The following is a 24123-nucleotide window of genomic DNA, read 5'->3' on the forward strand; positions in this document are numbered from 1 at the left end:
CCCTAGCAACAGGAGAACGGGCCATGGTTTCCGCGAGGCAGCTTCCCCACTGCTTCCAGATAGTAGAGGCCACAGTGGGGCCCAGCAGCTCCACAGGGAGTGACTGTCTTACTGAGGACACCCTTTCCCTTCTGCTTGGGTAGCCTAAGATGGCACTGGCTTACTGCAGATACTAATCACTTGGGAACCTTTTCGTTTCCCTTTTAAACCTTTTGTCACTTATTCCCTGTATTAAATTTCCTCCAGTTGAAATACCAGTCGAAGTTTCTATTTTCCTGACTGGACAGTGAGACTGAATACACGATGACACTACAGTACTGCAGAAATCAAGCCAGTTTTTCCTTTGTCTTTTCTTCCACTCTTACAGTTTAATTTACCATTAGGTATTTTAAAATTTACATGTGTAGAATAAATCTTCTCATTGATTTAATATGTAGTATGTAAATAAATGAAGATTGCATGATAAAATACATACAAATAGAAATAAGAATATTAAGGAAAAATATTAAATTCTAGGTTTTGTATTTTAATACAAAAAAATTACTAAAATATACTAAGTCCTCCTGGAATTTACTATGTGGAGTATAAATAATAATGACTTAAATCAAGATAGGCATCATAGGGTGAGTAAATACATCTTCCGTTCTCCTAGTTCTTTTTTTAAAAATTTAATTGAATTTATTTTTGTACAGCAGGTTCTTATTAGTTATCTATTTTACACATATTAGTGTATAAGCATATATATGTCAATCCCAATCTCCCAATTCGTCCCGCCACCACCACTGCCCCCCGCCCCGAGTTCTTTATTTGGCACATATCGAGTAGAAAATATGATTATACCTCTAGACTAGAAATCCCTTCTAAGATTGTTCACTAGAATCCAAGTTTCAGATTTTGATTTTTTTTATGACTTGTCACAGTGAATCTATTAACAAGTATTGTATTTCCTGATTGTGTTTGAATTACGATAGGGTATTTCTCCATTGGGTTTCAAGGATCGTGATGTGATTCATTGTGTATAATTATGAGTTGCTCATATAATTACAGAGACAAAAATACATATGAAATGAAACCACAATTTTAGGCTTAGGAAAAAAGCTTCACTTTTATGAACATTATCAGTGAAACATGTGACACACCAAGAGAGAAATACACCAGATGAAGACAACATGTTATAAGAGGATGTGCTTACCTTGTTTTGTGCAATCTGGTGCATTCCTATATCTAGAAAAGTTCTCAACGTCCAGGAATACTAGATAATTGTATAGGAAAGGTCTTTTATTGTTTATTGATTGATTGATTTTTTAATATTTTTATAGATCTTTATTGCAGTATAATTGCTTTACAATACCGTGTTAGTTTCTGTTGTACAACAGAGTGAATCAGCCGTATGCATACACATGTCCCCATATCCCCTCCCTCTTAAGCCTCCCTCCCACCCTCCCTGTCCCACCCCTCTAGGTCGTTGCAAAGCACCAAGCTGATCTCCCTGTGCTATGCAGCTGCTTCCCACTAGCTATTTTACATTTCGTACTGTATATATGTCGCTGCTAGTCTCACTTCACCCCAGCTTCCCCCTCCCCACCCCGTGTCCTCAATGCATAGGAAAGGTCTTTAATCCAGGATTTTCTAAGGATGACTAAAAGATTTATTGAGAATGAGTGAAACCTCAATCAGAATTAGAACTACAAATTTCACTACACATTAAATTAGGCACTAGTCAATGTGTTTGTACATTTATAGATGGTATTTTGATATAAGCTTTATTTTTTTTCACTTCCTTGTATGCAGCTGGTCCCCTACTGGGTCCGTATAGATTGCCTTTACATAGTATTGATATAACAGAGAGGGCAGAGTGTGGACTCAGGATGCAAGCTGTCTGGCTTCGATTCCTGGTTTCATCACCAACTGTGCAGTCTTGGTTAAGTTTCTTAATCTTCCTGTACTTCAGTAACATCATTTATTAAATGTTATGAGTGTAAAATGGATAACACAGGCAAGTACTTAGCAAGATATCTGCCACGGTCTCGGTCTCAGTACGTTGCCACATTAAGGTTGTTATAGCTGGGATGCAGAGGACAAAGCAGTCGAGGTCAGCTGTTTGCACTTTAAAACAGGCTCGTAAAGTCCATTTCAGGTGATTAAAAGTAGGCTTTCAATCACAAAGGAGACTTGAAAACAGTTTTCTAAATTATCAAATCTTCTCTTTAAACATCACATCAGGAACAGAAGTTTGGAGGATTGAACATGAAGTTTTTACTACAAACTGTGGAATAGGAAGCATGATTTAGGGGCAATTTCCTGCTGAACAGTGATTAGATAAAAGTCCTTGGCCAGGGGAAAGCACTGAAGCAAGAGAGAGAAAAGTGCGTTGAGGCTTCAGAGGGAAGCCTACTCCCATATCGTAGGTGATTTCAGGGACAGAGAGCATGTTCTCTGTTCCCATTTGGGAGGCAGGGCTCTATAATGCTCCCCAAATGGGATGACCAGAGGATTTTACGTGAAGGTTTTGCGTATTCATGCAGAAAGAGGGCTTGGCTTGCATCTTTTGTTGCATCGCGGAGTTCTGAAAGACCTGGTGGTGTGGAGAAAATCACGAAATTGCTTCATGCCTGAAGAGAGAACATCTGATTGTAAAGAAGGTTAGTAGATCACTGGAGGCCTGGGGTTGAGATAAGGGGCAAAATGAGTGTGTACACATCAAGACCATGGTAGGGGCTCTGGTCATGAGCAAGGATCTGTGGATACGTCAGCTGTGGATACAGAGAGAACAAAGGTGGTCATAAAAGGTTAATATGGAGGGTGATAGAGGGAGGAGTACCCTTGAAAAATACACTCCCCCACTCCCTCTGTTGTGATGACCTGTCAGCAGCTGCTTACTTTCCAAAGCTCTCCCACAGGGGACCGGGTCAAGAGGCAAGCGCCCAAGAGGAGTGCATGTCATTAACATCTCTGTTAATTAAATACTTACACCAAAAAGAACATTTCGACAAGATGTGACAGAATTACCTGCAGAAGCCTAGATTATATTTCTCAAAAAAATAGACTTTAATTTGTAGAGCAGTTTTGGGTCCACAGCAAAATTGAATGGAAGGTACAGATATTTCCTATATAACCCCCATCCCTACACATGCATGGCCCCCACCATGGTCAACAACCCCCATCACAGTGGAACATTTGTCACAATTGATAGACCTAAAATGACGCATTATTACCAGTGAGAGTCCATAGATTACCTTAGAGTTTTTCTGAGAGGGTTTACTTGCCCTTCGTTTTTGAAGGATTATTTTGCAAGGTACAGATGACTGGGTTGGTGGTTTTTCTTCTCTTAACACTTTAAATATTGCACTCCACTCTCTTCTGGCTTGCTCCTTTCTGAGAAGTCAGATGTAATTCTCACCTTTGTTCCTCTCTCAGTGTTGATTCGTTGTGGTGTCTTGCAGGATTTTTTTCTTTATCTTTGATCTTCTGTAGTTTGAAAATGATATGCCTAGATGTACATTTGGGGGGCATTTATCCTGCTTAGCATTCTCTGACCTTTCTGGATCTGTAGTTTGGTATCTGATATTAATTGGGGGGAAATTCTCAGTCACTATTGTTTCCAATATTTCTCCTGTTAACTTCTCTCTTTCTTCTCCTCCCTGTTTTCCCATTATGTGTATGTTAGAACTTTGGTAGTGGTCCTATAGTTTGTGGACATTATGTTCTGTTTTTCTTTATCACAGTTTTTTTTCTATTTGCTTTTCAGTTTTGGAAGTTTCTATTAAGATATGCTCTATACCTGAAACGAACACAACATTGTCAATTAACTATACTCCAATAAAATTTTTTTAAAAAACGATATGCTCAAGTGCAGAAATTCTTTCGTCACCTGTGTCCAATCTACTGCTAAACCCAACAAGGGAATTCATCTGTTACAGTGTTTTTGATCTCTAGCGTGTTTCTTTCTCTCTCTTTCATAGGATTGCCATCTCTGTTTATATTGCCCATCTGTCTTGCATGCTGTCTGCTTTATCCTTCAGAGCTCTTAAAATTTTAATAATAATTGTTTTAACTTTCTGGTCTGATCATTCCAATATCCCTGCCATGTCGTCTCCTAATGCTTGCTTAGTCTCTTCAGAGCGTGTTTTTGCCCATAGTATGTCTTGCAAAGTTTTTTGGTAGCCAGATATGATATGCTGGGCACAAGGAACTACTGTAAATGGGCCATTAGTAACGTGGGGGGGAGTTGTGTAGGGGGAGGGGAAGCATTCTATGGTCCTTTGATTCGGTCTCGGTCTTTTCATGAGCCTCTGCACCTGGATGGAGAGCTTCATGTGTGCTTCTCAATTACACCCCCTCACCCCCCTCAGGTGGGACAGGATGGCCAGAGTGGGCTGGAATTGGGGATTTCCCTTCCCCCAGAGCACTTAGACTGATAAACCCCAGCCGGTTAGGCTCTGGTTAAACAGTTTCTCCCGAGGGCAGATCTTGCGAAAACCAGAATGCTCTGGTGCATTTCAAGATGGCTTCTTTTCCCATCCCCTACGAAAAGCGTGAGAGGATTTTTCTCAGATATTCACTGTCAGAACCCGGTAACGCTCCCAAAGTTAAGACTCACGAAAGTGTGGCGTCCTCCCGGTGACTGGGTGCCCCTGGAGGTTTTCCTCTCTCAGACTTGTCCACGCTGACCAGCAATTCATCAGTTACAGCTCGGCTTTTTATACCCCCGTTCTTGGTTCCTGCAGAGGTTTCTGCCCCCGGGCTTCTGATCCGGTAAGTGCTGATTCTTTGTATTCGCCTGTCAGTGAATTTGGTAGCAGCAGTTTGTCCGTGTGACCCCACTTAGGGGTCTAAAGAGTTGTTGATTTTTCAGTCTGTTCAGCTTTTCACTTCTTGTTAGGACAGAGTGGCGACTTCCAAACTTCTTATGTGCCGAACAGGAACTTGGAAGTCTATATTACAGTTTTTAAAGGAAGCTCCGAGAACAAGTTGAATGCAGTGGGGAGAAATACGGAGAGTTGTGCTTCTGCACATCTGAATCATAATGCGTAAGTATCCAACTTGCTATTAAAAAAACACTGGGGGCTTCCCTGGTGGCGCAGTGGTTGAGGGTCCGCCTGCCGATGCCCAGGTCCGGGAGGATCCCACATGCCGCGGAGGGGCTGGGCCCGTGAGCCATGGCCGCTGAGCCTGCGCGTCCGGAGCCTGTGCTCCGCAACGGGAGAGGCCACAACAGTGAGAGGCCCGCGTACCGCAAAAATAAAAACCAAAAAACAAAACTGTATACCACACACTTGTAAACCATCTACACTAAATCTTGAATATGTGAGGGACGGCAAAGGGCTCCTCTTCCAGGGGCTTCTCCTTTTCTATCTGCATTGCCGTCGTTCTGCAGCTCTTCTCACTCCCTGGATATCTTGCCCCAGTCTGTGTAGGGCTGAGATATGACTTCATTTTCAACCCTTACTTCCTAAATTCTTAGTCATCACATTTGCAAACACTTGGTATTCCCAGCCTGCCAGGTGTTTATATTTGTGTTGTTTCTCTCAGTTATGTTGTCTCGTCCTCATTAGTTGGCCATGGTGATGATTTCTATGTGTTTCTAGGTTCTGCAGCTCTGTCTAAAGCGAACCTCCTGAATCCCACCTCTCCCTTCACTGTTTCTGTATTTGTCCTGCTATACAATCAGCCTTCCGGATGATACATCAGTGGGAGGGTCATCGTAAATCACCTTAGTCAGGAGGACTTGCTTTGTGCTTCCAGTTGAGCTGAAAGGTGGTTCCTCATTGCAGAAGCAAGATAACATTTCCTATTTAAAGATTAAATGTTCCCTTGACAGCAGCAACTAGATGTACCCCTTAAACATTTTCCATCCAATGGTGTATAGGCAGCAGGAGTTCTGTTCATCCCCAAGTAAAGATCTAATGTAGAAATAATGATACTTTTCGTTATGAAGATTGAGAATGCTATTTTGCTATGTTCACTTCGTAAGATAAATATATTATTCCACAACAACAAAAACTATTGCTGGTTACTGTATTCAGTTTTCAATAGTTTTGAGTAGATTTGAAAGGTATGGACGATAAGTCACTGAAGAAATTAAATTTCCTTTTTGAGGAAAGATAATCACAAAGGAACCAAGTTTAAGTTTCACACACCAATGTTGATTACCTTTCTACAAGCAGTTAGAATGTTATTTTCTAAGCTGCAGAGCAATTAATGGCTAGAACTGCAGGAAGTATTTAATTGAGTATTGATTTAAGGCCAAGCTGTTGGTTGGCTAAGGCATTGCATTATAATTAATGGACCTGAACCAGGCTTTAATTTTTCTACACTCTACCTGATTTTCAAGCGTTGTAAGAACAACCCTCAAACAGTCCGTAGAGGGAGTCTCGGACTTTTCCTGTTAACTTTTTAAAGTTTTGACTGAATTTTTAAACATACGCAGAAGATTTTTAGCTTTCGGTAGTAACTTCAGTCTGCTGCCTTTTTAATAAATTTAAGATTAAATTCTCCCATTGCCAGATTGCCAGTTAGTCAATCAATTCATACATGCAAATTTAATACAGGGTAATATGATCCATGGCATTACTGAAGAGGACGGTGCCTTACACTTCCCTGGAGTTCTGTAGACAGAGAAGAAATTCTCATTTGTTTGGGGTAGTGCTGAATGCTTACTTGAAGGGCAGAGGATGGGCAAAAATTCCTTTCAAGGCCTCACCTGTAATAACCTCCAATGATTAGTCCCTATAGAATGACAGAAATATATGAGTTTGCAATTTTAAAAATAGACATCTGGCCGTTTTCTGATACGGCACATTACTCAGTTCTAGCCTTGCTATGTTTAGGATGATGACTTACGTTTTTCTCAGTTTAAGTGTCAAATGCATAGCCTCCTTGGGACCTGTAGGTATACAAAGATGAATAAACATAGTTGGGAGTGGCCATCTCTATGCATGTTACAGCCTATTTTGAATATAAACATGACAGAACTGTATGGCATAACTAAACCATATGGCAATATGTAAGACATGCTATAATAAAGAACGAATTATTGGTTAAATCTGTGAGCGAAACTTTCTAAAATGATCAGCCATCTCATTTTCCTTGTCCTACTTGCTTACCTTCCTCCCCAGTTCATTCTTAGAGCTAAAACCCCTTAATTTCGAGTCTCAACATTACCCAACAGTTGCCGCAAAGCCTTCTGCGGCGTAAAAGTTTCAGTCTCTTCAATCTCATCTCGCTCTTTGAACATTTGAGACTAGCTGTTTGTTTCTGCTGTGTGGTGGTTTGGGAGTTTGTTGTAATCCCAGCAGCAATTTCAAGTCTGGCAACTGGTACTCCCTTTCTGAAGTGTGAACAGCTACTTTGTGTCAGGTCCCCAGAGAGTTTATGCTTTGGAGAAAAAGCAATGCAACACTTGCAGGAAGGGTTATACCCGCTGAATTTTAAAGCACTTCAGTGGATTCAAGGCTCCAGTACCTTTTAATGATCGTGGAGCCCAGAGTATAGTCAGTCAATCTCTCAGAAAGTAGGTGCCCAGGATGAACCTTGAGGATTTTAGATATGCGTCACTGAGCGACTACTTTAATTTACTCTGCGTCTTCAGAATTAGGTGGCGTGAAGAAAAATGAGGTAAACTATAGATTTCTTTCCGTTTCAGATCAACCAAGTTACCTGCTGATAAAACAGCGTAAAAGATGAGCATGTTTATAACTATACTCATTTTGAATACTGAGCAGTGAATTTTAGGGGCTGGAGCTGTGCTGGAATCTGAGTATACTGATGAAAAGGGTAAACAGTTACCCTTAGCTTAGCTCTTTGTGAATGTATTTTACGTATAAACACGTCTGAGTGTCATTTAACATTTGCAGGATTGTCAGTTCGCTTAGAGTATTGTACTTTTTATTCTTTAAACCTGATATTTATTCATATCTTATTTGAAATATGTGAAGAAAATTCAAAACCTTCTTGAGGATGTGTGTTTGCATGACTCAGTCCTCTGGCGATGCTATGGAAAAAACATTTTCTTAAATACTAATTATCAACACATTCGTTCCAGTAACACTGTGCCTTTTATTTTTGTATTGAAATATTCTCACTATGAGCACAGAGAATGAAAGCTATGTTGCAGTAGCAGAGGCACTCTGAGCTTTTCCTGTTTGAACTGAGTTAGCAGTTAAGAGGCATGTATCAAAGGCATGTACTATGATGAGCTGATGAGAACATGGCTTCTTCTGGAAAAGGAGATGGGCATTTGGGCCTGAAAGTGCTTGTGGATTATATAGTTAGCATTCCGGGCACAACGAGGGTAAAATGGAAAAAGGGTGGGTATCCTGTGAATGAATGAATGAGAAAATGAAAGAATAGCCAATACTATTGTTGACGACCGTGATTAAGTTATATTTTCTGTTACCCCTCCTGTATTTTCTTAGTCCTCACAGAAGCCTGGGGAAATACTGTCAAGGAGATCTAGCTAAGTAACAATACGCAATGATATCAAAAAGAGTGTTTGAACACTGACAGTGGAGGCCCTGGAAGTAGAAACCCAAGCCTCCCCTCTTCCCTGCCAGGGATTCTGTAGTGATTGGAGCACAGACTGCATCTAGGATAGGTCTTTTCCAAGCTCAAGCTCAGCACAGTGATTTTTTTTTTTTTTTTTTTTTTTGCTATGAAACATTGGTAGATAATTTAGCCTACTACCCCTCAGTTTCCTCATCTTAAAAAAAAAAGATAATAATTGTTCCTACCTCATAGGGATGGCTTGAGTATTAAATAAGATGACCTATGTAAACTATTTAGAGTAGTTCTTGACAAATTTGAAGAATTTTCTAAGTATCAGTAATTATTATTAATATCACCATCATCATCATCATCACTTCATCTGTGGAATCCTGAATGTTCCATCTATTCTTCTTTATAGCCTTTAAAATTATCCGTCTGAAAATGGTATTGGACATTTGTATTCTTTTTTTTTTTTTTTTTGTGGCACGCGGGCCTCTCACTGTTGTGGTCTCTCCCGTTGCGGAGCACAGGCTCTGGACGCGCAGGCTCAGCGGCTATGGCTCACAGGCCCAGCCGCTCCGCGGTATGTGGGATCTTCCTGGACCGGGGCACGAACCCGTGTCCCCTGCATCGGCAGGCGGACTCTCAACCACTGCGCCACCAGGGAAGCCCGGACATTTGTATTCTTGATCACTGGTGTTCTTACCGGCTGTCCATGTGACTCTGATGGGGGTGCTGATCTGACCCACGTGCTGCTCTCAGGGTGTCTCAGCTCTGATGTCACTCTCTCTTTCCTTGTGTGGTCCCTGTTGTTTTTCCCTTATGAAATTTTTACCTGAGGGAAAGGATGTCCCTATCCCCACTAGCCTTAAGGTAGGCCTGGTGTTTGCAGTTTCTTAAAATACCTTGATATTAAAACAATACTTATTTGTCTTTCCCTTTCTCTTGTAGATGTCTCTGCAAGATTCCCTCGGAATGAGTTGGAAAACAAGAAAGGTGGATTCTTAGAGTGCTGTACTCACAAATGCCACTCACTCCACTAGCACGCAGCCAGTGGGCTAGGCCAGACCTCAACCACTATCCTCCACTTCAGGTATGTTTGCTGGTCACTCAGACCACATCTTAAGGTTTAAAAAGAGTGTTTTAACTGACCAAACCTCTTACTTGAAATTTGTAATTTTGTTACCGTAAGCTCCAACCATCACTTCAAGTGGTAGGCTAGTTTGTTTATTTGAGATTTTTCTTGTTTTTTGAGGAAGGCCTGTATCACTATGAACTTACCTCTAAGAACTGCTTTTGCTGCATCCCAAAGGTTTTGTATGGTTGTGTTTTCATTGTCATTTGTCTCAAGGTATTTTTAAATTTCCTCTTTGATTTCATTGTTGACCCATTGGTTTTTTAGTAGCATGTTGTTTAGTCTCCATGTAATGTTTTTTTTTTTTCCTCATTTCTTTTTCTGCGGTTATTTTCTAGTTTCATGCCATTGTGGTCAGAAAAGATGCTTGAGATAATCTCTATACGCTTAAATTTGTTGAGGCTTGTTTTGTGCCCTGGTACGTGGTCAGTCCTAGAGAATGTTCCATGTGCACTTGAAAAGAATGTGTATTCCGGTTTTTTTGGATGTCCAACTCTCACGTCAAAAGATATCTTTTAAATTCCTCTGAGATTGCTGCTTGCTTCTCTGTATATAAAGGAGACGGAGTAGAGACATGGGCAGGTTAAACGCTCAGGCTGACACATGGACATAACAGAGCTATTGCAAATGAAGTCTCAGAGCCTTGAATTTTCAATGGAAGCAGACTGCTATGGCTCTATTTAGTCACAAATATGTATAATGGTACAAAGGGAAACAACTTGAAGGTGTTTTGCATAATCATTTTGTTCAGCTGAACCGTAATTCCACTGATCCTTGAGGTTGGAAATGGTTTAGGGGAGGAGCACACTCTAAAGAAATTATAATGATTTTCCTTTCAGCATGTATGTAGTTTCCTTATGGAAGACTTGTGCTTTTGGCTACTTACAAGCCATTTTGAAGAGGCTGAGTGTAAGTCTAGTTAGTGACCAAACAGGGAAAATACTGTTTATTTTTTTTAATAATAAAAATCCAGTGGAGTGGATTAAGGGAACAATTTGTTACTCTGTCGTGAGAGATTTCAGGAAAAAATTGCCAATTTTTTGGCAAAAAATGGCATTTAAAAAAATCAATTCCACTCAACAGTATTGATTTGAGCAACGTTATGGGGAGTAGAGTATGTAAAACGATGAAATTCACAGGGAGACAGAATGATAAAAAGTAAAGGCATTGCTCCAAAGCTACAGTATTTCTCATTCTTAAAAGAGACATGAGAGTATGAAATAAAGTGATGACTGAAAGCAGAGGTACAGCACTGGGTGTGCTGTTGTGTTGGTATAAATCATAAAAAATGTTCCACGATGTAAATGTTTAGGGTACTTTTATTGAATTATTGCAACAGTAATAACGTGCCATGAAAGAAAGGCATCCCCAGATATGCTAATTAAGAAAAGGCAACACACCGTAAACCGTGCACAAATCATAAAATACTTAGTTCGTGTTTGCTGAGAATCCAAAGAGGTTCTGTTTTAACGTTATAGGTGCAATTTGGCTGGAAAAGAGGTGTGTGTGAAGCAGATTGTTAAATGCTCTTTTGCTGTTACTCGATGTTTAACAAGGTGCTCCAGGATGATGAGAGGGAAGGACAACTTGACTTAAATACTCTTTTAAATCACTTTGATGCGTATACAGTCTGTTGGGCAACCATTGACCAAGTGGATGTGTTAAGTAGTTGGGAAGGTTAGCTATACATGTGCTAGTACCTATGTTGTATCTGCATGCTAAACTCAGAATGAAAGATGAATGAGACCCATACCTCATTCCTTAAGTGGCTTTAAAGGTATCCCATCAAATTGGCATTGTTCTCTCTGCATCTAGACATGAGGGAACTTAACTACCCATGAATGGAAAATGTCATTTCTATTGTCACATCTTAGGGTTCATCGAAATGAGCTGACAAATGTACTGTATATTTTCTCATTTGCTGTTTTCTCTCTCCTTCGTCAGTATTTCTAGTCTTTGAGCCAGGATTATGTTATAAAATCTTTGGACCCTGAACTTTACATTTTCTAAGTAACATGCCTAAATTACGTTTGCTTCTGTGACTTTGCAGATAATAAAATTTGCTCCTTAATCTCTTTCCTTACCATTATGATCCTAAGACTGTCTTCAGAATTGGTTAGGAGATACTGAAAATGGATCAAAGCACTATGCTGGGAACTGCTGTTTTGGAAACTCCACGTCCCTTTATCTGTCAGCAACTCTCTTTGTGTTCCAAGTCCTAGAATGATCAGGGCAGTTTTAGCCTAGTGTTAACAACTTTGTAGACCAATGTCTTTAACTCGGTTTCCTCACTATTGCATGAATCCTAATCCTAGCAAGATTACTAGTACAGGCATGAAATTGTCTGGAAGTGCTGAAGGTTTTGCACCAAGCTGGTGCTCTGCCTGAAGAAATTCCTCAGAGGGTATGCGTGCAGGGGCACTTTATAGAAGAGCATTTTGTCCTCCAATTACAAATTTGCTATTAAAAACTCTCAAGGCTGGCCAAGGCATATAGATCCAGCTCATCACCTGAAAGAACTCAGTCTCACTCTAGCCGGTTAGAAATATATTTGGAACGTATGCAGAGTGCAGACGTTTCTTTACTGTCCCCATCAGGTCATATTTACTCCGTGTAGAGACTACTTTGAATCAATGCTAGAGGTCCAGTATCTTCTTTTGCATCCTTCCTTTTTCCTTTTTCATGTCTCCCTTCTGGAAGTGCCCGTTTTATCCTTCTCACTCCCTTCGTAATGGAACCAGCTGGTTAGGATGCGATCAGGAGGGATTCTTGTGGGAGATTTGGAGGCGGGAAGTGAGTGGCAGCCATTTTGTGCCTCCCACGTGCCACTGAGCTGCCGTGTCACCTCATTGGTGGTAGTGGGCTGGCAGCGTTCCACCTTCTGCTAGATCCGACTTCAGCGTCTCTGACTCCTGGGCCAAGTGTGTGTGCCTGGCTCCTCGAGGAAGGGCCCTAGTCTCTGTAGGACGCCCCCATCACCAAGGTCACACAAGCATGAAGAACTGACGAGGGTTTCCCATGGTCCCTGTGGGCTCCGGTTCATGAGTTTCAGCTTGCTTTTGCTCTCCACCACATTTGTCTATCTTTCCTTCCCAACTGTTTGCCCTGTGGGCTTCAAGCGCCAGAATCAGATGCAAAGACAAGTACTTACTCAGCTCCCAGAATTCCATAAGGCCAAATTTTTGTAATAAATCGCTTCATATGATTATATTTATAAACTTACCTATGTATTGGCCCTAGTGGTTTTGCCTCTAATAAAATCCTGACTGATACTAATTTGGTACCATAAATGGTTCTAGAAGGACAGAATCTTAAGAATGAATCGGTTCTGGGTTTTCTGGAATTGGTTCTTTGATCGGATAGGTTCTAAAGGTATTAATGACGCTGTTTCCAGTGGTTAAAAGGATACCGGTAGGCTGTACCATGCAACAGTAAAACAGTCACATAAATTATCAGCTTTAGATACTTGTAATCAAGCAACTATAGAAGGCAAGGCGCCAGGTGACCAATTATTTGCTATCATAGAAGCTTTCATTAAAAATAGGAGGACAGTGGCATTGGTTGCTTATAACTGTGCTGGAGAACTTGGGGAAAATGTGTGACAAGCATAAGGGTTTAAATTCCCAGATCAAAGTCTGCACAAAGGATCTGAAGGCTTCTTTGACTTCCCTGAAAGAAATACTTATGTCCTGTAGTTACAGCACTGAGATTTCTGGAAATCAAACCTCAGATCTGATCTTGAGGGTGACTGAATTGCAATGCAAATGATTTCCCAAACTCATAGGCTCTCTTTTATTAAAGTTAAGGCATTGGTTGGGAAGGAATGGGGTTGTGAAAATTGGGGTAGGGACATAGGGGTAGATACTAAATGATGCCAGAATCTTGAACCCCTAAATTTTGTCAAACTTTTGTGGCAAGTTGAAGCATCCACGTCTGAGGAACCTATGAAAGCTTCCTCTGAGTTGGTTGACTTGTAAGACACTGATACTGCTGTTCAGGACATCATTCCACAAACTCTTCTGGTTTCTAGTTCTATTAGCAGCCTCAAGTCTCAGCAGGACCCAGGTGGGTGTGGTAAAAGTGTGACCTGTGAGGGATATAATACATACTAAAATAATCGCATGATTTTTCCAACTTATAGTGCTGAACCCAGGGAATATGTTAGGGAAAGGAACTTCAGGGTGTACGATCAAGGTAGAAGGAGTATAAAATTGGAACAGGAAGAATGTACCAGTGATAAGCTTCGTAAGCAAAAATCCCAAATCAATATTTTAGCTTGAGGGGCTAAGAATTGCTCTCTTCACTTGGCTGGTTGACCGAAACATGGACTCAAAGGTAGCCTACCCTAAGTAACATCGAAACACCAGAATCTCCTGGTGCATTGCAGAGAACGGTATCCAGAGACTTAGGAAAATTGGAAAGGTAGAATGGGTTTATCATGTAAGACCTGGTCACCACTCTGTGAGGGTCCAGGGGACCTTCCCTTCCACATGGCTTTGATAGATATATTTTTCAAGAGTTCTGTGATGATTCTTTTCTGTAGGCCAGAAATTACAGTGGGAGCTGCTGCCATCAAACCGGGACCTTGAAACGTAGTGGGGATGGCAGGATTCCATGGTGGCAGAGGACAAGTGGAGGCACCTAACTGTCAAAGACTAGTAGACAGGCTTATCATAACAGGCAGCAGAGCCAAAGCCACGATCAAAATGATCTGACTCACAGAGCTTGTCGGCATTGGCTGAGTGATTGATCATGGCGCTCCCTAGAACTGAAATTGTCAGTCCCTGTCAGTTACAGTTTTGCATTTGCACGTCTGCCTACTCGCTAAAATACTTTCGCCACCTCAGAAGCAACACTAGCAGCATTTTGCAGCCACTCATGGACATATGCATACACAGAGGACGCTCACACGCCAGCTGAAGCGAACAAGGCAACTCTCTGCCTTCTTTTTCTTTTTTTCGGTACGCGGGCCTCCCACTGCCGTGGCCCCTCCCACCACGGAGCACAGGCTCCGGACGCGCAGGCTCAGCGGCCATGGCTCGCGGGCCCAGCCGCTCCGCGGCATGTGGGATCCTCCCGGACCGGGGCACGACCCCGTGTCCCCTGCATCGGCAGGCGGACTCCCAGCCACTGCGCCACCAGGGAAGCCCTCTCTGCCTTCTTTGTTGGTATGAGTTATGCTCTTGGCCGTGAGTTCAATTTTAATGAATAAAATATATAAATAAGGTGTCTTTAAACAGAAACACATATATAACAAGGCTCTGTGTGGAGAGGTTGATGAAAACATGACCAGAGGCTGGCAGGACTCTAACTCTGTATTTTCCCTAGGAGCAGTAGTTTCGTATTTGCTAATTCAGTGTTTGTGGTGACTTTAAACATAACGAAAAGCAACTATAGGTAATAATGAAGTTTTACTTTAGACATTATTTTTCTGCTTATATTGATAGAGAATTTGATTCAAGAAAATTGTCACGGTCTCATAACCATTTCCCATACTTTCCCATACTCTACAGACACTAAACCCTTTGAATAAAGGGGAAGTTGGGTCCCCTTGGGGAAAGACCTTGCTATATTGCCCCAAATTTACAGTGTCAGTCACCCTCCCAGCCTTCCTCAATGGGACCTATAGGCATTGACCAGGTTTTTTGTGTAGTTTTATGGATTACTGGACACCGGCTCTGAAATCAGATTAATTCCTAGAGATCCAAAATGTCACTGTGGCTCAGTGGTCAGAGTAGGAGCCTGTGGAGGTTAGGTGATCAGTGGATCCAATAGGTCCCCAGACCTATTCTGTGGTTACTTATCCAGTACTGAAATGTGTAATTGGAGTAGACATACTCAGAGACTGGTTCCCTGGTCTGTGAAGTGAGGAAATTCACTAGAATTGCCCCCATCTACCAAAATTGTGAACCGAGAGAAATGCCATATTCCTGAAGGGATTAATAGGCATCAGTGTCACCATCAGGAACGTAGAGGTTGGAGTGTTTGTGATTTACCTGGTAGGTAGCTACTCACCTCCACAAAGAGCACAAAAAAATAGGATATTTTCAGCTGGCAGGGCCAACAATACACTTTCACTGCCCTACTTCGGGGATATACGAACTTCTCAGGACCTATGTTGTAATCTATGCCACAGGGATGTCCTTCAGTTTCCTTCCATAGGACATTACGCTCATCCATTACTATGTTTATAGAGTTCTGCTTGGGCCTGGGTGTGCAGTAAGTAGCAACTACTCTAAACACATTGGTAAGATACGCGAATGATGGTGAGAAATAAATCACACCAAAGTTAAGTGGTCTTCTAGCTTGGAGAAGTTTCTAGGTATCCAGTTGTACAGGGGGACGCTGAGATAGCCCTTTCAAGGTGAAGGGCAAGTTACTGCATCTGACCCATCCAACCGCTGAGGAAAAGGCGCAGTACCTAAGTAGGCATTTTTGGATTCTGAGAACAACACAGGACTCATCTGTGAATGTTACTCTGACCCATTTATGGAGCGACCCAGTAAGTGGCCAGCTTTGAGTGAGGCTCAGGGCAAGACCAGGCTCTGTGCAAGCGGCTCTGCCACGTGGACCACGTGACGCAGCAAATCTGATGATGCTCGAAGTGCCAGGGACAGAGAGGGAGGCTGCTTGAAGGCTTCAGCAGGCCCCGTAAAAGTGGCACACGCAGCACTTAGGATGTTGAAGTAAAGCTAGGCCATTCTTTGCAAAAAGACTACCACCTTCTTTCGAGAACAGCTTCTGGCTTGCTACTGGACCTTAGAGTAACTGAAACCTTGCCCATGGCATGCTGTGTTACCATGTGACCTGAGCGATCCTTCCTGAGCTAGGTGTGTTCTGACTCACTATGCCATGAAGTCGGGCATGCACACCAGCACTGTGCAACAAAATAGAATCAGGTACAGGGAAGTCGTATGAGAAGGTTGACCAGATGACTCTTACTTCCGCTACATTGTTTTCTCTTTCTCAACCTGTCCCTAAGGCCACTTGGGGAGTTCTCTATGGTCCATTGCCTGAAGGTGGAAAATGTAGGAACTACCCACAGATGGATGGCTGCAGCACCACCACCCCACTCTGTCCAGTGGACGGAACTTCAGGGTGTTTGCCTAGTGGTTCAATTAGTTTGAAAGAAGAGATGGTCAGAAAGTATGGGTTTATAGCAATTCATAGACTGTGGCCGAGTTTTTGGCCAGATGGTCAGAGGGACGTAGAATATGGAGATGTTTGTGTCCTGTGAGAATGCTCACCAAGTGTGACCTCAAGACAGAAGGGTTTCAATAACTAGGGGATGGAATGATTCAGTCAGCCTCCTACCCCATTGTCTAATGGGCTCACAGACAAAGCGAGCACTGTGGCAGGGTGAGATTACACGTTTCCATTCACCAAGGCCAGCCTGATGACAGTTGCTGCTACGTTGTGTCAGCAAATGACATCAACACCGAACCCTGACATGTCACCATTCCCTGGGGGTGTCAGCAGGCTACATGGTAGCAGGTTGATTGCATAGGACGGCTTCCATGACGGAAGGGCAGTGTTTTGTTCTTACTGAGTAGACACTTGTCCTGTAGATACGGATTTGTCTTAGATGTCCTCGATGTTTCTGCCAAAACTACCATTTGCGGAATTATAAAACATCTTGTTCCTACTTTCCATGTTTTTTTTTAACGGTAAACTAGCTGTCCTGGGGCTTACCTTCTGGCTCTAATGGAGCAATCAGCCTCCTACTAATTGCTTACCACTTACATTTCCATTGTTTTCAAAGCTCCCTTCCTCTTGAACCATCCCATCCTTTGTCATAAAGTCATTTCCTTTGGAGGGACCTTCGGTGGACTCTTGTTTGTATGTCCTGCCTCTTCTCTGTACAAAACTCAGGGCCATTGTCCCAGAGCTGGGACTGGGACCCACTTCTTTTGGTGTGACCCCCTTCATTAGGGGCAGGGCACTGAACAGGATTGGTAGCTTCTGGTGTTTCTGGCTTGCCTTTCCTGGCGTGAAGCCTCTATCTACCGAATGAGCTGGGGTGCGTTGATGGAGACCCCAGTATTCTCAGCCTGCTGTACCTGGCCTAGAGCCTCTGCCTAACAGCGGGGGCTGTTTGGAGAGCCCCCCGGCCCTTGTCTGCACTGCTCTGGAATTCAGTCTGTCTGGCCCAGGCTGTGGGGTGATGGGAAGTACTAGTGGCTCCTGGGGAGATGCGCAGCCCTTGAGCTGAGGGCTGGGGGAGTTCCCTCTTGTTGGTCACACCCACCTGAAATGCTTCTTCCATTAGCTGAGCTGTGGAGAGTATCGGGGTTGAGCAGGTCATGGCTCAAGTGCCCCAGATCCTTACTGTTCCTACCAAGATGTAATAGACCTTCTTGAGTAAAGTTTTCTTTGTTTGATATATGTCCTTAGGACAGTTTCCGAGACTTAAACGTTTGTTTTTGGTAATGTTTACCAACCATAGTTGATTGACCAGAGAGCCAGTCCACAGGACTCCTCACGCTGCCTTCCTGGACCTGTATCTCCACGTTAGTTTGCTTTTGGTCGCACTTGGGATGTTACTGTGTCTTGTTAGGTGGAGGCGTGGCTTTGCTACGGTTATCGGAGGTTAAGTATGATTTACTAAGATGTGCATGTATGCCAAGTTGAAAAGGGGTTGATTGTGGTCATTTTGTATCGTGTCAGTGTGGCTGGGCTGGACCGTTTCCCAGAGCTCTCTTTCCTACACTCACCTAGTTAGCGTGGGCCGCGTGAGAGAGTCTTCTGGAATATTTGGAAAGCCAAGACGTAGCAACAGCTGTTCCACACACACTGTTGCTTATTTGATGACTCATTTTGTTGCTGGGAGGCAACCACCAGGCCTGCAACTGTCCCACCTTTCTCTGGAGGCTTATTCAGTTTCTCTAGATCAGAGGTGAAGATTTCACATGTCCCACCTTCTGCAGTTCTACCAAGTTCCAAGGCAACAAGTCACAGATTTCTGTTGATTGTCGTGGGCTTTGCTTGTGTTTGTGCTTCCAGTACATTCTTGCTCTTTCTTCCAGACTTAATTCTAGCATCAGATATGAGGGTAGCACTTCACAGATACTGGTGAACCAGCTCCCACAAGTCTGTGAAGTCAAATTCCTATTTAAAAAGCATTATTTAGATAATAATAAAGGGATCAACACAAGAAGAGGATATAACATTTTTTAACGTACATTCACCTAATGTGGGAGCGCTTAAATATATAAGTCAAAAATTAACAGAGGTAAAGGGAGGAATTGACAATGATACAATAATAGTAGGGTGCTCGAACATGAAATAATTATGTATGTATCTCATAGTGTTTCTGCTTCTTTGAAACCTCAATGATATAAACATCAGAAAACCTTTCTCTTGTTTACATTGAAGAACTTTCTCAACATGACTCCAAAGCACAACCATGAGAAAACAGTAAACAGAAACACTTGAGTGTTTTTGAGAGGGACAAAGCATCTGGTGTGGATAGAGAATGACCTCCTGTATCTCTCGGAACGTGAAGAAACTTGACTCGGAACATTGGAACAACCTGATCTGTCTTCTGTGGAACACTCCCCTTTTCGTAGACATGACCAAGTCCTGTGGTGGCCAAGATGCTCTTCCCCTGGGGCTGAGCAGAGCATCTGTGCCCTAAGATGGTGCGTGTGGCCTAGATGAATGATGCATAAGGAAAGAAAAAACTCAAACCCACCTGTTGTTGCAGACACACTTGGGTTGTTGGAGGCTTTTCTCCAGAAACACATAATGGGTAAGAATCTTGGCCTCGCCAGTTGGAGACCTTAAGAAAGTTACTTAACCCCTTGTGTCTCAGTTTCCTTGTAACCCATAAAATTTTTGTAGGGATTGCAAAGTTTATGCTAGCTATTATTATGATGTGCCCACCTCCCTCAGCCCTTCAGTGTCCCTCCATGTGGGACGTTTGGGATAAGCTGAGGAGATTCTCAGGCAGTCCTTCCCGGCCGGCTTGCTCTGGGACTGTTTAGGTTCTGCTGTTGGGGTCCCTGGCCTTCTCAAGCACCGGTGTTTCCATTCTTGGTTTCTGTAGTTTCCAGATCTTCTTCTGGTTCTGGGGGGCTCTCCTTACGTTGGCCCAGCATTCAGACTTTTTGCTCAGAGCCACAGAATTTTTCGCCAAGAGGAAATAGTCTTTCCCTGCAATGTAATGTTTCTCTTTGCCCTTTGTAATGCTTTTAAGAGCCCTGCTTTTATAGGTATATTGCGCCCTCTGCTGGTGATGTGTATAATACCAGCCATAGCTGAGGGCTGAGATCTTGCTGTGTGCCTGGCACAGTGCAAGATTTGTACCCATTACTTCATTTAACTTTCACACCAGCTCTATCAGTCGCATCTTACAGACAAGGAAACTAACGCTTAGAGGGAGTAACTTCACCATCAAACAGCTGGTGAGCCAGCATTAGACCCAAGTTGTCTGGCTCTAGAAATCGTGCATTTCATCACTATTCTACAGGAGTAACTACTTCGAGCTCTATTAGGTTTTGCATATAAATCTTTCCTACATGCTGACGAATATGTATTGAACTTCTGTTCCACGTGGGACCTTCCCAAAGGAACTTAAACTCACATATTCAGAAAAAAAATCTACCTCCTCGGATTGTTGTGAGAAGTCAAGGAAATATTTTAATGTAAACAGTCCAGTGTAATATCTGACATGTAGTAGGTCCTCAATAAATATTACAGTATGTCCCCTATATACGAACCTTCAAGTTGTGAACTTTCAAAGATGGGAACGTGTGTTCCCACATCCAGTCATGTAAGTTAGTTCACGTGTCTGGCGTACGTTGTCACGTGTGTACAAGTGGTACGCACTCTACAAGTGGTGTGCCTTTGTGTACGTTACGGTACTGTATAGAGTACAGTAGTACAGTATCTTAATTGCAAGCCCAGGATGTCCAGAAGCAAGTGTAAAAGCAACAGTGATGTAGCTGGTAGTGCTAAGAAGCTCCAGGAATTGGGGGCCCAGAGAAAGGACGAAGAGAGACAAGAGGAAGAAGAAGTAACTGAAGAACCAAAGAGATTCACGGCGCGGGAAATGGCAAGGGGATTTTTCTTTATTCGAGGAGGCACTGTTCGTTTTTGAGGCACGGGACCTGAACGTAGAATGGTACATGAAAGTTGCAGCAGCCAATCAGAATGCAATCCAGTGCCACCATGTTATCTGTGACGAGAATAAAAGAGCTGCTACCCAGACATCACTGGATCGTTTTTTCAAGAGGGTCGATAGAATTGAGTCTAGCAAGGAACCAGAACCTGGGCCATCAGCGTCAGGCGTGAGTGGAATTGCAGCTCGCCCTCCGTCTCCTATTGCGGACGATCCTGATTCAGCTCTACCATCTCCCACCTCCTCTCCCTCCTCCAGTCAGGAGCTCTCCTGGCCTGTTCACTCGATGCCAGCCCCTGGATGCCAGCTGTCGTACTGTACTACTGTACTTTTCAGGGTACTGTACTGTAAGATTAAAAATGTTTTCTTTATTTTTTGTGTTTGTTTTTTATGTATTATTTGTGTGAAAAGTATTATAAACCCATTACAGGACAGTACAGCCGATTGTGTTAGTTGGGTACCTAGGCTAACTTTGCTGGACTTACGAACAAATTGGACTTATGAATGTGCTCTTGGAATGGAACTCGTTTGTATGTAGGGGACTTAATGTTCCAGATCTTTCTAGTGCCTTTTTCCTGTAGCCTTAGAGCATCTTTCTGGAGAACTAAAGACATTTTAATCCCCTTTTCATCACAGAATCCTAAACTTCATGATTTGAATCCATCCTCTATTCTAGAATCTTCATTCACCTCAGTTTCCCCACCCCCATGCTTATCATAAGACTTACAAGCCTTGATTCGAATAAGATGCCTGATGACTTGCCTTGATTTTTCAGGGTTGACAAGAGAGAGACAAGATCAGCTGCTCTTACTTGCTAGCTTCCTTGTTCCAGATTGAGTAATGTCAACCCTAGTTCATGTCTGCAAGTCTCTTTTGAAGTGTAGGTTTGTACGCCAACAAGGTGATTCAGGATGACTGTCATTGAGATTAGTATGTAACGTAGTCATTCGGGGTTAGTCAGTGGGGAATACGAATCAGCATACCTGCTATCAGATCAAAATATGAGCGGCACACCTGCTATCCTATCAAAATGGCTTGCAACATATGTATTCATTGTTTCAAGAAAGTAAGGGACTTGGAGTTTGCCTTTGTTTCTGATGCTGACGTGACTGAAAGTGAGGGATATTTAAATGCTCTAGGCCTTTGTGTTTTTAACCTTTCTGTGCAACTTTAGGGGGTTGGACCCAGTGATCTCTGAGGTTCGTTTCTCTTGAATTCAGTGGTTTTCAGATTTCATCCTTCATGGTTACTAGAGAGAAACCTTGACGCTCTGCTGGCTGTTTCGCAGCTAGATTGAGAAATAGGCACTGGGGTTATTGTTTGCATATGACTTAAACTGTCATTAAGAACATATGAGTTCGATTTATGATACTTTTAGTGACATCTTACCATGTTTTTATTGCAAGTGAATCATTTTCTTAAACCTTGGGTTATCAATGATTATTTAAAGAGAGCTTGAATATAAAAGAGCTTTTCTATAACTCTTGATAGGAAAGTATAATAGGTTTGAAATGCATTGGAAAATATTTTATAACTATAGATTTCACAGATGTATTTTTAAATTGTAACATATACTATTTCTTATTATAGTGTCACCATTCCATTTGTAATTATGGATATTGCTGAATAATTTAAGTAGGTTAGTTATGATTAACCATAGCAAGAATGGTTTAAATTTGCCACTCCCTCTGTGGGAGGCTAGCTGGCCTTCCTGAGGCTGGGGCTCCATGTCTCTGACCCAGATCATCTTTGTAAGAGAAGAATAAACTGCAGACGATTTGAGGATAATCTTATAAAAGGATTAAAGGATAGTATGTAACGTAGAGGGAATACGATTTGTCTGGAGAATCAGATGGCTCACATAGTTATTACTTTGCATACGTGTAGTACAATAGACTGAGTCCAGCTTCCAGCTTCCCAGGATGAAGTATTATAGTTTCTGAAGTGCGCAGGTATCGTAAACCCTTGCCTGTCCATCCTTTTGTTTGCTGACATTTTGTGTGGTCATTAGTAGGCAAAGGAAGTCTGCACGTGTCAGTGGGTTGCACCCCTACACCCGCTCTCCCGGCTGTCTCTTTCAACAGATTGCATTCAGGACGATACAAAATACTTCTGTTCTCAATCCAAAGTAGTCATATTGGTAATATGGCATGGCTCACTAATAAGTTATTCTGAATCGCAAACTGTGTTCCAGAAGCAATGAGGGGAAAGAGACCCACGCTCACAACAGCAAGATTTACATGTCCTTCTCCTTGTCTGGATTCCACCCTGTAGTATTCTCTATTTGACTGTGTATTTAAAAAAAATAAGTGAAGTCAAGAAATATGCATTTATGTGTCTCAGGGAAAGCCCAGTAAACTTTGCTTATGTTGGAAAGATATGAACTCCTAGGTAAGGATTTCCACCTCTCACCATTTGCTACCAACATTGTACCCTTCAAAGGCCATTCATTTCCCTCCCAGGACGTGGGACCTAGTGTCCTATGGTATATACATCATGCACCAGCAGGATTTATATGCCTACAGAATTCCCTTGTTTCACAGATGAAACAGCAACCACATACGATGTTATATATTTGGGGTGAGAGTATAGACGTAAACAGTGAAAGTCTTAATATTAATTTTTATACAACTTAAATAGAGAGCAAGGGGCAGAGGAGAGTTTAAAAAACAGAGCAAATAAAATAAAGCCTTTAAGTCATTTTGCTTATCTGAATTTCTTATTCCAGCTATAATTCTCCTTATAAATCAGTACTTTCTAATCTCGCTCTTGTTGCAACGCTCAAGCTGACTGGGCTGAATAATAATTTTGTCCTCAGGTTGAGAGAATGGAGAAGGCATAAACAGACCTTCTAGATAATTGCATCATCCTTCCCTGCCATCCCAATGCCATGCCAGCATTTCAAGTAATGTCCCTTTTGTCTTGCTGAGAAAAATCATTTCATGATTTATTTCACTGGATTAAAGAGTGTATACATTCTGGAGCTAGAACGTGACTAAAGGGCAGTCCGGCAGAAAGGATGTCAAAACAGTTGGTACGTTTAAATTTTTCTGAATTCCTTAAATAAACGTTTGAGGCTGCTTTTCCCAAGAAAACAATCAGATGATAAAACAGACATGAGTTACATAAACTATAGATGATGGTACCTAGTTATCTCCATATTCTAGAATTAAGATAGGAAACTGGTCCTGCAGAAAGCGCTCTTCTTTGAGATGTGTGTTTCATTACCATTTGTCAAAATGAATTCCCTAATATGTGACTTCTTTCAGTATCATTCATTGTCATTGAGGTTGAGAGCCAGACTGAATTTTTGCACCAGTTGTTCCAATGCACAGAAGATGCTGTAAAAATGAGCCTGTAGTGGTTTTTTTTCCCCCCA

This window comes from Pseudorca crassidens, chromosome 4, assembly GCF_039906515.1.
Source record: "Pseudorca crassidens isolate mPseCra1 chromosome 4, mPseCra1.hap1, whole genome shotgun sequence".
Classification (NCBI taxonomy): domain Eukaryota; kingdom Metazoa; phylum Chordata; class Mammalia; order Artiodactyla; family Delphinidae; genus Pseudorca; species Pseudorca crassidens.